The sequence below is a fragment of the Armigeres subalbatus genome, unplaced genomic scaffold, assembly GCF_024139115.2.
Source record: "Armigeres subalbatus isolate Guangzhou_Male unplaced genomic scaffold, GZ_Asu_2 Contig1118, whole genome shotgun sequence".
NCBI classification, from domain to species: domain Eukaryota; kingdom Metazoa; phylum Arthropoda; class Insecta; order Diptera; family Culicidae; genus Armigeres; species Armigeres subalbatus.
In genome coordinates, this window is record NW_026941867.1 from 127,862 (window position 1) to 141,609 (window position 13,748).

Genomic DNA, 13,748 nt, shown 5'->3' on the forward strand with positions numbered 1-13,748 from the left:
ATTTTATTACCGCCCCGAAAAGTGTACCAAAAACCTACGTCGGTGAGACTCTACAATTTGGCGCAGCCGAACGGATTTTTTTCCCAAGGTAAGTTCAGCTAAATGGAATAATTTAGTTTGTTTTCTAATTTTCAAAACGTAAGAGAGATAATTTCGAGGCATTGAAGAAATACTAGTGCAATTATAATTCAATATAATATCACAGATAACAGATATTGAAGCTAGAACAAATTTTATTGAAAATCCTCTGTAAACTTTTGAATTGATATACGTTGGCCCACTACTGCCATCTACGCAACTGATTGCGGCAGTACATACGGACGCAGCTGAATAAGGTTTTACATCAAATAAACATAACCTCAAAAATTCAATCGAATGAACTCAATTTGACATTTATCGGTGGTAGGTTCATGAGGTTCATCCTATCTCCCGCTGCAAGCGGATGAACCTTTGTTTATATACAAACCACCGATACCTGTCAAATATGGAAGAAATTCACTAGGACGCAGCCGTGGCTACATACGTGTGACGTCACACTGTGAAACCATATTAACAACCGTCGAACGCAGCCAATGTATTTGACAGCTGCTTTCGGGCTGCGTTTTCAATATCAATGATCCTTGCGCCATCTCCAATCGATTGCCAAAAGCGGTTCCAATTTAAAATACATTTGAATTAACGGTTGCGGATGTTTACACACGTATGGGATGCCAGCCTCAATATCTGTTATCTGTGATAATATTATCGAAGAAAAAGTTATGAAATGAAGCGATGATTATGAATTGTAAAAAAAAAATGGAGGTAATAATTTGAAAACGTGGTTGTCATACAAAATGGCGGAATGAACAGTTCGTTCAAGGTTACATCCATCAGCAACGATTAGCGTTGAATGTATTGTGTGGACAAATTGTGCAAAGAAAAAGAACTGGCTGAAGACCAACTGAAACGTATTTAGTAGTGCAAGTGGTTTGAAGACCTGGGACTATTGTTGATTGAAAAACGAATACATTCAGAAAAGATGCGAGACCGGTTGGAAACCGAAGCGCACAAAAAAAAATGGTTGAAGCCCTACACTACTCCGTGCTCCAAAAGATGCGAGTCCGATTGAAGATCGAAGCGCACACATAAGAGGAAAAGATGCGAGACCGGTCGTAAACCGAAGCGCACACGAAGAAAGAGATGCAAGATCGATGAAAAAAAAAGTTGGCTGAAGACCAACGCTGCTTCACACACTCACACATACATACCAAAAGATGCGAGCCCGAATGATTTAGGTTCAAGAGTATTCCGAATGATGCACTTAATGTAGGCATGAATGTAAGAAAATATTAAGTGGAAGCTTTGTGTTTATTGTTACAAAAGACTGACTATAAAAAAATCCGATAAGAATGAGTACCAATGACGATGTGATGTAATCAAACAATTATTTAAATGATTTTCAGATGGACTACGACAAAAGTTGCCCGTTAGCACCATTCAACGACGCGGTTGATGCATCGGATCTCCGCCGAGAGTGGGAAGAGTGGTTAAGGGCGTTCGAACTCCTGCTGGAGTTGAAACAGGTTGACTCGCAGCACGAAAGACTGATTCTTATGCTGGCACGAGGTGGTCGTGGTCTTCAGAGGATTTACTTTAATCTGAGACCAGTGCCTGGTGATATTCAACCGGGACCAGCAAAAGTCCCACTTGCACCTCAGGAGACCCCGGAATACGATAACGCTGTCAAACGCTTGAATAACTTTTTCGTTGGAAAGCGTAATGAGCGAGTTGAACTGGAAGTTTTCCGTTCATTGAAACAGTCTACTGAAGAATCCTTCAACAACTTCATTTTGAAGCTCCGCACGCAGGCGAACCGATGTGATTTTCGAGAGCGTGAGGAGAAAAGAAATACTGCAGCAAGTAACGATGGGAGCACGAGATGACAGAAGTAAGAGATAAGGTCTGGAGAATGTAATGAATCTTGATGAACTGACTAACTACGCTGTTAATCGAGAACTCTTGGCAAAACAAAGAGAAATCACACCCGTTTAAGGTAGACGCTGAACCGGTTAGTGTATCTGCAGTGAAGCAAGTTTGGGGCAGAAAGTATCAGCCCAGAGAGAGATCTTTTGGAACAACCGTATACAAGGGCGAAAAACCGTGGAATGATGGAAACCGTACTCGATTGGAGTGCGATCGTTGCGGTTCGTGGAAACATCACAAAGATTCACCAAGCTGCATCGCTCGAAACTCGAAATGCAACAATTGCGGGCGTACAGGTCATTTTGCCCGAAAATGCAGAGCAGCACGGAAGAAACAACTCAAATCCCGCAGCACCTGGAGACGTACCGAGGATGAAGCAAACGCGCTACGATATGATGACTGCGGCGAGATAGAAGCATTGCAACATCGTCCGACGTCGGAGGAATCTTTGAAGGTAGAATGATTTTTTATTAGCATTTACATGTTTGTTTCTTTTCTTTTGTCATATAAATCTTTAAATACTCTCATAATAAAAATATAATAATAATAATAGTGCAGAGAAAAGTTACGTTTGAGGGATTGTAGCGTCTCGCACATGTTGAAGAAAATTTAATTCACCCACTCACGAGCCCTGAGCAAGAATAATGTGAGGAATCATTTAACATTTTCTCGTTTACTTAGATGAGCCGAAAAAGTGATGGAATTATTACATGCATGATTGATCAACATCCCGTCATTTTTCTTATCGACTCGGGAGCAGCAATCAATACTGTAACTGAGCAGGTTTGGAAAGAGCTCATCAATACAAGTGCAACACTTTTCAAGAAACGATTTCATTGTGATCGAAAAATTTTGTCTTATGCTTCTCAAGAACCGCTTCGTGTTCTAACCATTTTTGAAGCATGGATCTCGGTAAACGAATCCAAGCAAAAAGCTACGCCGAATTTTTCGTCATCGAAGGATCGCAGAAGTCTCTCCTGAGTAAAAGAACAGCAGAAGATTTGAAGGTCTTGAAAGTCGGTCTTGAGGTCCAAACATTGAGGTGAAATCTGAAGCTTTTCGAAGTTCCCCAATGTCCAAGTTAAGCTGTCAATTGATGGACGTGTACTTCCACGGAAAATAGCATACCGTGGACCCCCGGTAATATGACCGCTTTTAATCTGAACACTTTTTAATTTGAACCCCAAGTTGGGTTGAACATCGTTCAAATTAAGAATTGTTCAAACGTCATTCAGCACGTGGAATCGAGAGAAGAAAAATGAAACATCGTGAAACGGAACGCAGAATCAAAACAAACCAGCAAAGAGCGGCCAGAAACCAGTTTTTCTGATGCAAATAGAGTAACCAGAAGTTCAAATTAAAAATGAACCCCGTTAATTTGAATGAGGTACCGTTTAAATTATCGGGGTCCACGGTACTTGAGAGTACCTGCTGCAATGGAGTGAAAAGGTGGATCAGAAAATACTAGAGATGCTGAACAGTGATGTAATAGAGCCGGTTGTGGGACCGCCGGAATGGATATCGCCCATGGTTGTGGTGCCTAAGGGAAAGATGATATTAGACTGTGTATCAACATGAAGTACCCAAATGAAGCGATACAACGTGAACATTATCCTCTTCCTATGATCGATACTCTTCTGAATAGGCTTAGAGGATCGACCATTTTCTCGAAACTTGATATCACATCTGCATACTATCACATTGAGCTCCATCCGGAATCTCCGGGGAATCACTACTTTTATGACGAGCAGGGGGCTTATGCGATTCAAGCGATTAATGTTTGGAATTAATTGTGCCCCCGAGATTTTCCAGCGGGTAATGTTCGAAATGTTATCTGGAATTCAAGGTGTTGTGGTGCATATCGACGACGTTGTGGTAGCCGGAAGTACCCAAGAGGAGCATGACGCTCGTTTGCAACAAGTGTTAACCGTCCTGAAAAATAATAATGCTACGTTGAATAAAGCCAAATGTTTGATGACTTGAGATTCTGGGTTTCAAAGTTAGCGCAGCGGGTATATCTCCATCAGATGAGAAGATTTTTGCTATCAGAAATTTCAGGAAAACCAGAATCTAAAGAAGAAACTCGAAGTTTTTTAGGTCTGGTGAACTTTGTCGGGCAGTTTATCCCACACCTGTCAACGAGGTCTGAAGCACTGCGTAAATATATAAGAGGAGGAAGTTGAAGTTTTGGGGTAGATCAGCAAAACGCTTTTGATGATTTGCGAAATGAGCTGTCAAACACTGTTCGCCAACTTGGATTTTTTGACCCGAAGGATAAGACAGAACTCTATGTAGACGCATCACCAGTGGGCCTTGGAGCAGTACTCACACAGCGGAACAGTGAACATATTTCAAGAATCATAAGCTTTGCTTCAAAAGGATTGACAAAAACAGAAAGAGGTACTTTCAAACTCAGCGCGAAGCGTTGGCGGTCGTATGGGCTGTCGAAAAATTCTACCCTTATCTGTTTGGAACCCAATTTACAATATTCACCGACCACAAATCTCTTGAGTATATCTTCGGAGGAAAGCATCAACAAGGAAAGCGAGCTTGTTCAAGAGCTGAAGGGTGGGCGTTGCGTCTCCAGCCATATGATTTCTGTGTGAAACATATTCCTGGTTCATCAAACATTTCAGATGTGCTCTCCAGGTTAAGCGTACAGGCCAATTCGATATCAGATACACCTTTCGATGAAGCAACGGAACAATACTTGTGTGCAGTTGGTGATGGCCCGGCAGCAATTTCTCTACAGGAAATAAAAATGGAAACTGAGCAGGATGAGGTCCTCAAAACAGTGTTGAAAGCAATACATAGTCAAAACTGGCCATCAGACCTTTTTCCGGTATCAAGCATTCTCGAAAGAGTTAGGAATAATTGATGGCATTATAGTCAGAGACGAAAGGATTATCTTGCCAACAATTCTAAGACGAAGAGCCCTGATAATAGCCCATCGGGGGCATCCCGGAATAGTCACAATGCGACGTAACCTGCGTGAAAAGGTATGGTGGCCACGCATGGACCAAGATGTTGGAGACTATATTCAAGAGTGTGCTGGATGTGCAGCAGTAAGTGCTCAGGGGCCGCCAGAGCCTATGGTGCGGAAACAAATGCCGGAACGAGCGTGGCAAGAAATTGCAATTGATTTCTTTTCGGCTAAGTGCGCAACATTTCTTATTACGGTTGATTACTACAGTCGCTTCCTTAGAGTTACGGAAATGAAAGGAACGAACGCAGCGAAGACGATCGAAGCGCTGGAATCATTATTCCATGAGCAGACATACCCAGAATCGATCCGGAGTGATAATAGGCCACCATTTTCAAGCGAGGAATTTTCAAAATACTGCAAGGATAAGAACATTTCTTGACTCATTCGTACTATCCATATTGGCTCCCTAAATGAATGGGTTAGTAGAGCGCCAAAACCAGGGTATTTTTGCGGACTCTGCGAATCGCAAAGGCAATAAATGCAGATTGGCGTAAAGCTGTTCGAGACTATGTTTACGCATACAACACGACCCTCATTCTGTTACTGGAAAAGCTCCGATGGAATTGATGACCGGTAGACCAGTTAAGGATCTATTGCCGTCGCTTAGAACCAGAATCTCATTGGCAGCGAGATGAAGAAACTCGAGGAAAACGATGCGATCAAGAAAATGCAGGGAAAAAATATATGCGGATCAGCGCAGGGCATGCTAAAGCGTCCGATATTGATGTTGGAGATGAAGTTTTACTAAGGAATTACGAAACTGGAAAACTAGAGCCTAAAGTTTAAACTGGAAAAGTTCAAAGTTGTCAAGAAAACGGTAATGACGTGATAGTCACAAATGATGAAGGTGTTATTTACCGTCGACCAGCAACTCATCTTAAGAAATGGTCACCCGGTAAAGAAGCTGGAACCAATACTTCAACTATGAGCCGTAAGTACTACTTTCATTTGATTATTTAAAAAATGTTTTACGTTACGTTTTTTTTTCTTCGACCAAGAACAACGTACAGTTGAAATTCAGTTACTTGCTTGGTTTGACGCTGACGTATTTTGGGTTTGAGAAATGCATTGTTGGATCTTATTTTCTGTGGTCCTACTCCACAGTCATGATTCAGTCTCCTTAATCGAATCTTTTCGACTTTATAACGTTCTGCACATATCCAATGTTGTAATTGGCCCGCGATTCTTCACAGAAGTCAGTTCTTTAAAATTCTTTAAATTTTTGCTATTTTAATGCTGAATTTTTATAACGTAGCGCACAGGTAAATACTGTAAACCAGGGCTGTCAGATGATTGTTTAGTAAATCTGTACTGGCCTAATATAAAAATCTGTATTGTCTGTATTTGAGGAAAACGGCATTTTTTAATTTTAATGAACTTACAAAATAGCTCTGATGGTTATAATTAAATATGCATCAGAACTGGAAAATAACATGATCTGACAAATCAACATTCTTCTTCTTCATTGGCATTACATCCCCACACTGGGACATTGCCGCCTCGCAGCTTAGTGTTCATTAAGCACTTCCACAGTTATTAACGGCGAGGTTTCTAAGCCAGGATACCATTTCTGCATTCGTATATATCATGAGGGCTAACACGATGATACTTTTTATGCCCAGGGAAGTCAGAGACAATTTCCAATCCGAAAATTGCCTTAGACCGGCACCGGGAATCGAACCCAGCCACCTCAGCATGGTCTTTTACGCTTTTGTAGCCGCGCGTCTTACCGCACAGCTAAGGAGGGCCTCAGGACATTATTCCAGAATTATTCCATTATTTTGAAATATTGTTAGGAGTATTTGAAGCTGCCATATTTTTTGTCTTTATTATCGAGACTTTCAGCCTGAATTTAATTTTATCTGTTGTTTTAATAGTTAATAGAAAGGGTTAAACTTTTCTTGCAATAAGCGTCCAAAAAAGCAAAGGAATTCAAATTAGGAATTCCAGGATAACCTTTAGAATTTCTCAAGAAGCTAAAGTGTAATAATGTAGCAGTATCAGAATAGTAATTCTTCTTGGTATTTTAAGATTTATGTTTAAAGTTTATAATTTTCTGGAATTAAATCCATATCACCTCAATTTATTACAAACATGAATAACTAATTGAGTTCAACAAACTTTTGTCTACTTCCATCAAGAACTTTGTTAGCTATCCAGGCTCTAGTTCAACAAGTAATCTTTTTTCTTCTTATTACTATTAGTATTACAGCCCCACTGGGACATTGCCACCGCGCAGCTTAGTATTCATTAAGCATTTCCACAGTTGTTAACAGCGAGGTTTCTAGCCAGAGTTACTATTATTTTGCATTTGTGTATAATGAGGCTAACACGATGATACGTTTTATTGCCCATGGAAGTCTAGAAAATGTCCTAGAAGGGGCACAACCTCCTTCAGTATGGTTTTGCTTTTGAAGCCCGCGTATCTTATATATGTAATATATTACCACAGACAAACAGACATAACACATTGAACATTTACTCATCAAATTCATCGTCGTTCAAACACTAACGACATCTGTTGATTTCAGTTAGTTGGGCAAATCAGAACCAGATATGGCGGTAGTGAGCGAACGTCAAACTCGAGCAAAAACGATGCGCGCGCTACGAGTGATCGATTGGCCAACTAATGATTATTTGAATTGACTAGTAAATCAGTGAACGATAGAGATTTGACGAGTGTTATGTCTGTTTGTCTGTGATATTACCTATAATTCTGGAACAATGATTTTTTCATGATCTGAAGGAATATTACTGAACTCTTGATGAACTTTTATGCCAAAGTCTCAGCAAAGATGTTTGAAAAGATTCATGATCAGATAAGATCAAAATTTACAACCTTTTCTATGTTTCAAGACGTCTTTCAATTTCATTGGGAATCACAGTTGTAAAACTATTGGAAGTTCGCCAAAACTGCATAAATTAATCACAACTAGAATTCCTTTGGTTATTCATATTTTAAAAAGACAAGTTTTTTTTTTATTAAATTTAAGTTTCACATGGAAATTGTTATTTTTTTTTATAGATAACTGATTTTCGAGATTTCAGCCCAATTCGGTAGAAGTTAATCTTCGGGTTGATTGAATGCAAGAATCTTTTCACTTTAAGACAGATCAAGATTACATGTACAACATTTAAATAGAAAATCTGCTTATAAATCTGTATTGGATTAGAAAATCTGTAGAAAATCTATGAAAATCTGTATCAAGTCTGTATTGATGTTCAAAATCTGTATAATACAGATAAATCTGTATATATAAGGCAGCCCTGCCGTAAATACACTGAATTTTCTTCACTGACTTGCGAGAAAGGATATCTAATATTCCGTTAATATAGTAGAAAATCGGAAAATTTGTTTTCAATCAAGTAATGAAATATCTACAGTTATCAGACGTTCTGCAACTCATTTCTGAATTAGTGCTCATGATAGTACATCCATGCGTGCATGATGCGCACTACTTTTAGATGAACATATTTCAATTGCTCGCGACTCGCGTCGCAGCGCGAGTGCTCAATCGCGCGGTCCCGGTTTTGGTGGCGGCCCGACAATACTAAAGACACACTGATGGTACAAGTACCACGGTTATATACCTCCTAGTACATATTGTACCATGGTTTTCCACGTTGTACCAGCATTAAGGCTACAAGGTGATACACTAGTGGCTAACAACTTGTGCCCATGGTACTTATACTCACCAGTGATGTCATTAGTATAAAATGACATGCCGTGATCCCCAGGAAACAATTTGCAGCGAGATGTTAAGGGTATTGTTGTTAGGTATGTTAGATATGTTGCTGATCAGAAACATATCCATTTTATGCTTTATGTTGTTGAAAAATGATTCTTGTTTATTTTCAATTTTGACAGTTTTGTTTCTTGACTTAGTTTTTTGTTGATTGACGCACTTTGAAGTGCAAAATAAAAGAAAAGTCACCGTTGACTCAATTTGGAAATTGGGAAAAGTGAACGCTGATCAAGCTTTACTCCTTCTGATGACGGATGCTGACGATTTGCTGTGATAATAGAAGGTTTCCAACGAGCTACCCGGATATACGGGCTGTCAGACGAATTCTATCAGGTGAGTTTTTGTTGCTATAACTAAGTTCATGAAAATTTTAATTTCATAACGAAATTGAATTGACTTACACAGAGGCTCGTGCTGCTGGTGTCACTCATAAGTTGCCTCCGGAAAACATAAAAAAAACCGAGAATTTCGGTACTGACATTTTATGGAATGAATCCTGAATACGAATTTCAACGAAACTAGCGGATGGTCTGTTGCTGCTGATCTGACGTTATTTAATGAGTGAGTTTTGCGTTGCTCTTTAAATTCATGAAAATTTATATATCATATACCTCATTCACAGCGATTGTGGGGATCCCGGTATTAGGCATCCGGAAGGCATAATATGCAGGGAAGAAAACTATCCTTTGAGTGATGAGTGCCGACAATTTGCAAACGATTTCAATTTCCAAGATACCTTCCGGATGCATACAGCAGTCAGAGGATGTTTACATTGGTGAGTTTTTGTGTTTCTGTTTATGTTCATAATAGATGTTAATAAACGTGAATTACCAATTATCAGATTTTCCGTATGGATGTTGATATGAAGCTTGTCTGCAGAACGCATATACAGCTGAAAGTAAAAAGACACCAGATCGAACCGAATTTCAACTTTGATGCCGTTAATGTTTTGGCACCAGTCGAACCAGAACTTCGTGTTTGATGCCGGTAAATGTTTTGTGAGTTTTGTGTTGATGTTCTGATTAAGTTTATTCCAATTGATAAAGATTTTTCCATTCACAGACATTATGGCCAAGCTGACTCCAGGAATCATCCGGAAAGCGTCGGAAATGTTTAAATTTGAGCCTTTCATTTTCCTATTTTCGGATCGTGGATCAATTTGATTTTTTGATGCATGATTTTTTCCAGTCGGGATTTGGATTGCTGGTTCATGTTGGGGAATTTCTCGACTTCCCTCGACCTTAGTATCATCATGTTAGTCACATGATACATAAAAGCCAATTTTGCTAAGCTTGGCTTAGTAACCCTGTGATTAGTAACTTAATATATTAACACTGAGCTGCCGAGAGGCCCAGAAACCCAGAAATAGAGAGCTGGAATTGTCAGAGAGATACCTAGAGGAATTCCTAAAAGAACTACTAGAAGAATACTCAGAGAGGCACATCTGAAGGGAATTTAAGAACACCAAGTTAGTAACTGCCACCAGAAGTTTATCTATAGACAATCCCTCCAGTAGTTCCCTTAATTTCCGCTAGAAGTGATTTTTTTTCTAAATTTATCTATAAATTTCTGGTCAGGAGATCTTGAAGTATTTCTCCAGTGGCTTTTTGAATTCTCTAGAAGTTCCTCTGGAAATTCTTTTTTAAAAAGTTTTTTTCTGGGTATTCCTCCAGGACTTCCCTCTACAGAGAATTGTTTCAAAACTCCTTTGAAGGAACTCTTCAAAAGATTAGTCTTGGAAATCTACTGGAAATTCTAGAAATTCAGGAGATCTTTCTGGGTATTTCATCAGTTGTTCCTGAATTCTTCTAGCAGTTCCTCTGAAAATTCTTCCAAAAGTTTTTTCTGAGAATTCCTTCAAAAGTTCTTTCTGATCTCTTGCCATGAGTTCCTCTGATACACTCTCTACAAAGAGTTCCTCAGCTTTGGAATTCCCAAGAAATTTCTTCAGTAGATCGTTCAAAAATTCTTCCAAAAAGTTTTTTTTTTTTATCTGAGATTTCCTTCAGAAGTTTCCTTCAGAGGAATTTCTCAAGGAGTTCCCTTACTCCTAAGAATATCTTTTAAGCCGTTCCTCTGGAAACTCTTCCGAAAATTCCTCCGATAATTTCTTCCTGGAGTTCCTCTGAGAGTTCCTCTCCAGGAAGTCCCTCTGATAATCTCTCCAAAAGGTTATTCTGGGGAATCTTTCAGTAGTTCTAGAATTTATTTCAGGAGGATTCTCCGGTTATAAGCCTTCTTCCAGTAGTTCCTAAATTGTTTAGAAGTTCCTGTGGGAATTTTACCACAAAAGTTTTTTTTCTGAGAATTCCTCCAAAAGTTCCTTCTGAGAACATCTACAGGAGTCTCCTCTGGGAATTCTTCCAAAAGTTCCATTGATGATCTATCCAAGAGTTTCTTCTGGGAAATCCAGGAGTTATTTTAGAAATTTACTCCAGGTAGTTTTCTCTGAATTGTTTCTTCAGGGGTTTCTGAATTCATTTTGAAGTTCCTCGGAGGTTCTTTATGGCCTGAGAATTTCTTCAGGAGTTCCGGAGTTCCTCTGAGAATATTTACAGGAGTTTAAATGGGATTTGCAATTTTTCAAAGAGTTCCTTCTGGGAATATATCTTCTGGAGTTCCTTGTCGACATTGTTTTCTCCTCCAAGAATTCCTCTAGATCGTTCCTCCAGGAATTCGGGCCGGATGTTCCTCCAAGAATTCCTCCAAAGTTCCTCCAGGAGCTTTTCTTTTCTGAGAATTCTGGAGTTCCTCTGAGAATATTGTGCCTTTCCGTTTTATAAGGAATAATCCAACGCTGATGGTTTATCGTAAATGTCCAAAATGGCACGACTTACTCTGTTCGTGTGTTGCCGGAAACGATGTTCGCTGCTCAACTGACGCTTTCGATCTTGCTTTCGCGTGTCGCTCTTCAAGCGTTGAGTGTCGACTTCCGACGCTGTGGCGATTCAACCACAGGTTATTGAATGGAGAAGGTGCTACCATTCAGCCACAAATGCCACAGTCGCATGTGGCTATTAATAACTCTAATGCACATCACACATCTTCCCTTCTCGAAAAAAAGTGTTAAACCCGCATTTAAATAATGTATAAGCTTTATTTTATCGTTTGACCTTAATGCGCAAAATTACTAAATTACGTTTCCGTGTACTAATTTGTGCAGATTCATCCATATATTTTTCTATGAGGTAATCTGTCTCGTGACATTTTATGAGTTATGTGACGTATACACGTATATGCGACAGCCGGAGATTTAGAGGAAAACAAACTAATTTTTTATGAAATGACGCCACTTGTTTGGTACGGCATTGTATTTTCATCAGAAATATTTATGAAACTTCGCTACCAGGATATCCGTATTGACTTATGCATGAATTGAATGTAAACAAAAGTTGTAACGCTAAATTCAAAGAAAAATGAACCCTTGTTTGCCTTGCTTTTTTATTTAAATAAAACCTCAGGTGAAAACAAAAAAAGCAAAAGTAAGTAAAATGGTAATTCCTCCATTGAATAAAACAAATCCTCTTTTCTACAGGAAACGCAGTGTTTACTCCAGGGATAAGGAATTTCAATAGGTAAAGATCAACATATGCTTTCCACAAGACTACTTATCCTAATCTGCTACAGACCGGATGTAATCCGACAAAAGTTCAGCATTCCTTTTCCGATTCGGTAGAGAAGTATTTGCATCGGAACTTACCAGTTCATTATTTGAAGTATTTGTTCCTTCTTTCGCCAATGGGATACTTTCCTGGTCTGCGAAATGTGACGCTTCAGTATTTGACCTTCATCGTTGTTAATGTTGTGCCATTCCTGTCTTCGGTTACAGTATACCTTCTTGAGAAACCGCGATTCCCTTCCCTCGCATGTTCCTCCACTATTACTACATCGCTCGGCTTTACTCGACTAGGTCGCCTCGTCTTTTGTCCTCTCTTTCCTTTGCTGCTATAGCACTCTGATCCCTTCTGGACAATAACTCCTCATCAATTGTAACTTTTCAAAGTCAATCAGGTAGACCTCGTTTGACCTTCCGTCCAGCATGATTTCTTCTGGTGGTAACTTTGTCACGCTATGAGTCGCAGCATTATGTGCGGATTGCTGCGCGAAGCTCCTCGATGTAATTAGTTTTATTCGTAGCTGCATTTGTCATGGCTCGATTTATAACCTTCATATAGCTCTCCACGTTTGCGGAAACAACGAGGTGGAGAAGATCACTGATTGATCGCTCTGTACAGTAACGCCTATATTCTTCGCCATTAAAGGGCGGTCCGTTGTCCGTTTTTATCGTCTGGAAATCCTTCTCTTTCGAAAACCCTCTTCAATACTCTTTTGTGTTCTCAAAACTTGTTGTTTTGACCGGCGAGCAATCAGATATCTCGATCGGTAATCAACGATTACAAGTATAGATACTCCATTGAATTTAAATACGGACATTGAAACAACGCGATGGTCTCCACACCGCCTTTGGGGCCATGATACGCTGCATCGGGGTGGTTTTCCGGTCTACCGTTTATTGCGCAAGCCGAAGATTCCACCCACTTTTCAGTGTCAACTGCCATGTTGGGCCACCACACGTTGGCGCAAGATGCTCTTCTGTTTGCCGCAGAAGGTGTCCTTGATGTGATATTTCTAGACTCGTTGCTGTAAAGCTTCAGGAATAACAACACACCCCGTTTTCACTACCATGCCACACGAGTAGACAAATCTTTCTCAAGAAGTTGATTTTTCGTAGTTGAGCCGTAGCCATATCTCTGAATGTAGAGCATCAATAACAGCTTGAGAGTGCGATCGTCTGTTGTGCTATCTTGATTTCCTCGTCAGTAGAATTCAACGCTGTTTGCTTCCACTGCTAATTTCCCATGGACTCGAGTTGTCATTGAATGGTTTGTCGGCCAACGTACAATCGTGAAGAAGAATCTGCAATTTTCTGATCCTCGAACATATTCAACAGAATAGCTGTAGACTTAGTCTTACTCACCCGTCAGCACGCGTTAACGCTCTTTTAGACTCTTCTCGGTTCGGATTAGCACGCAACTGAACGGAAGCACATTGAT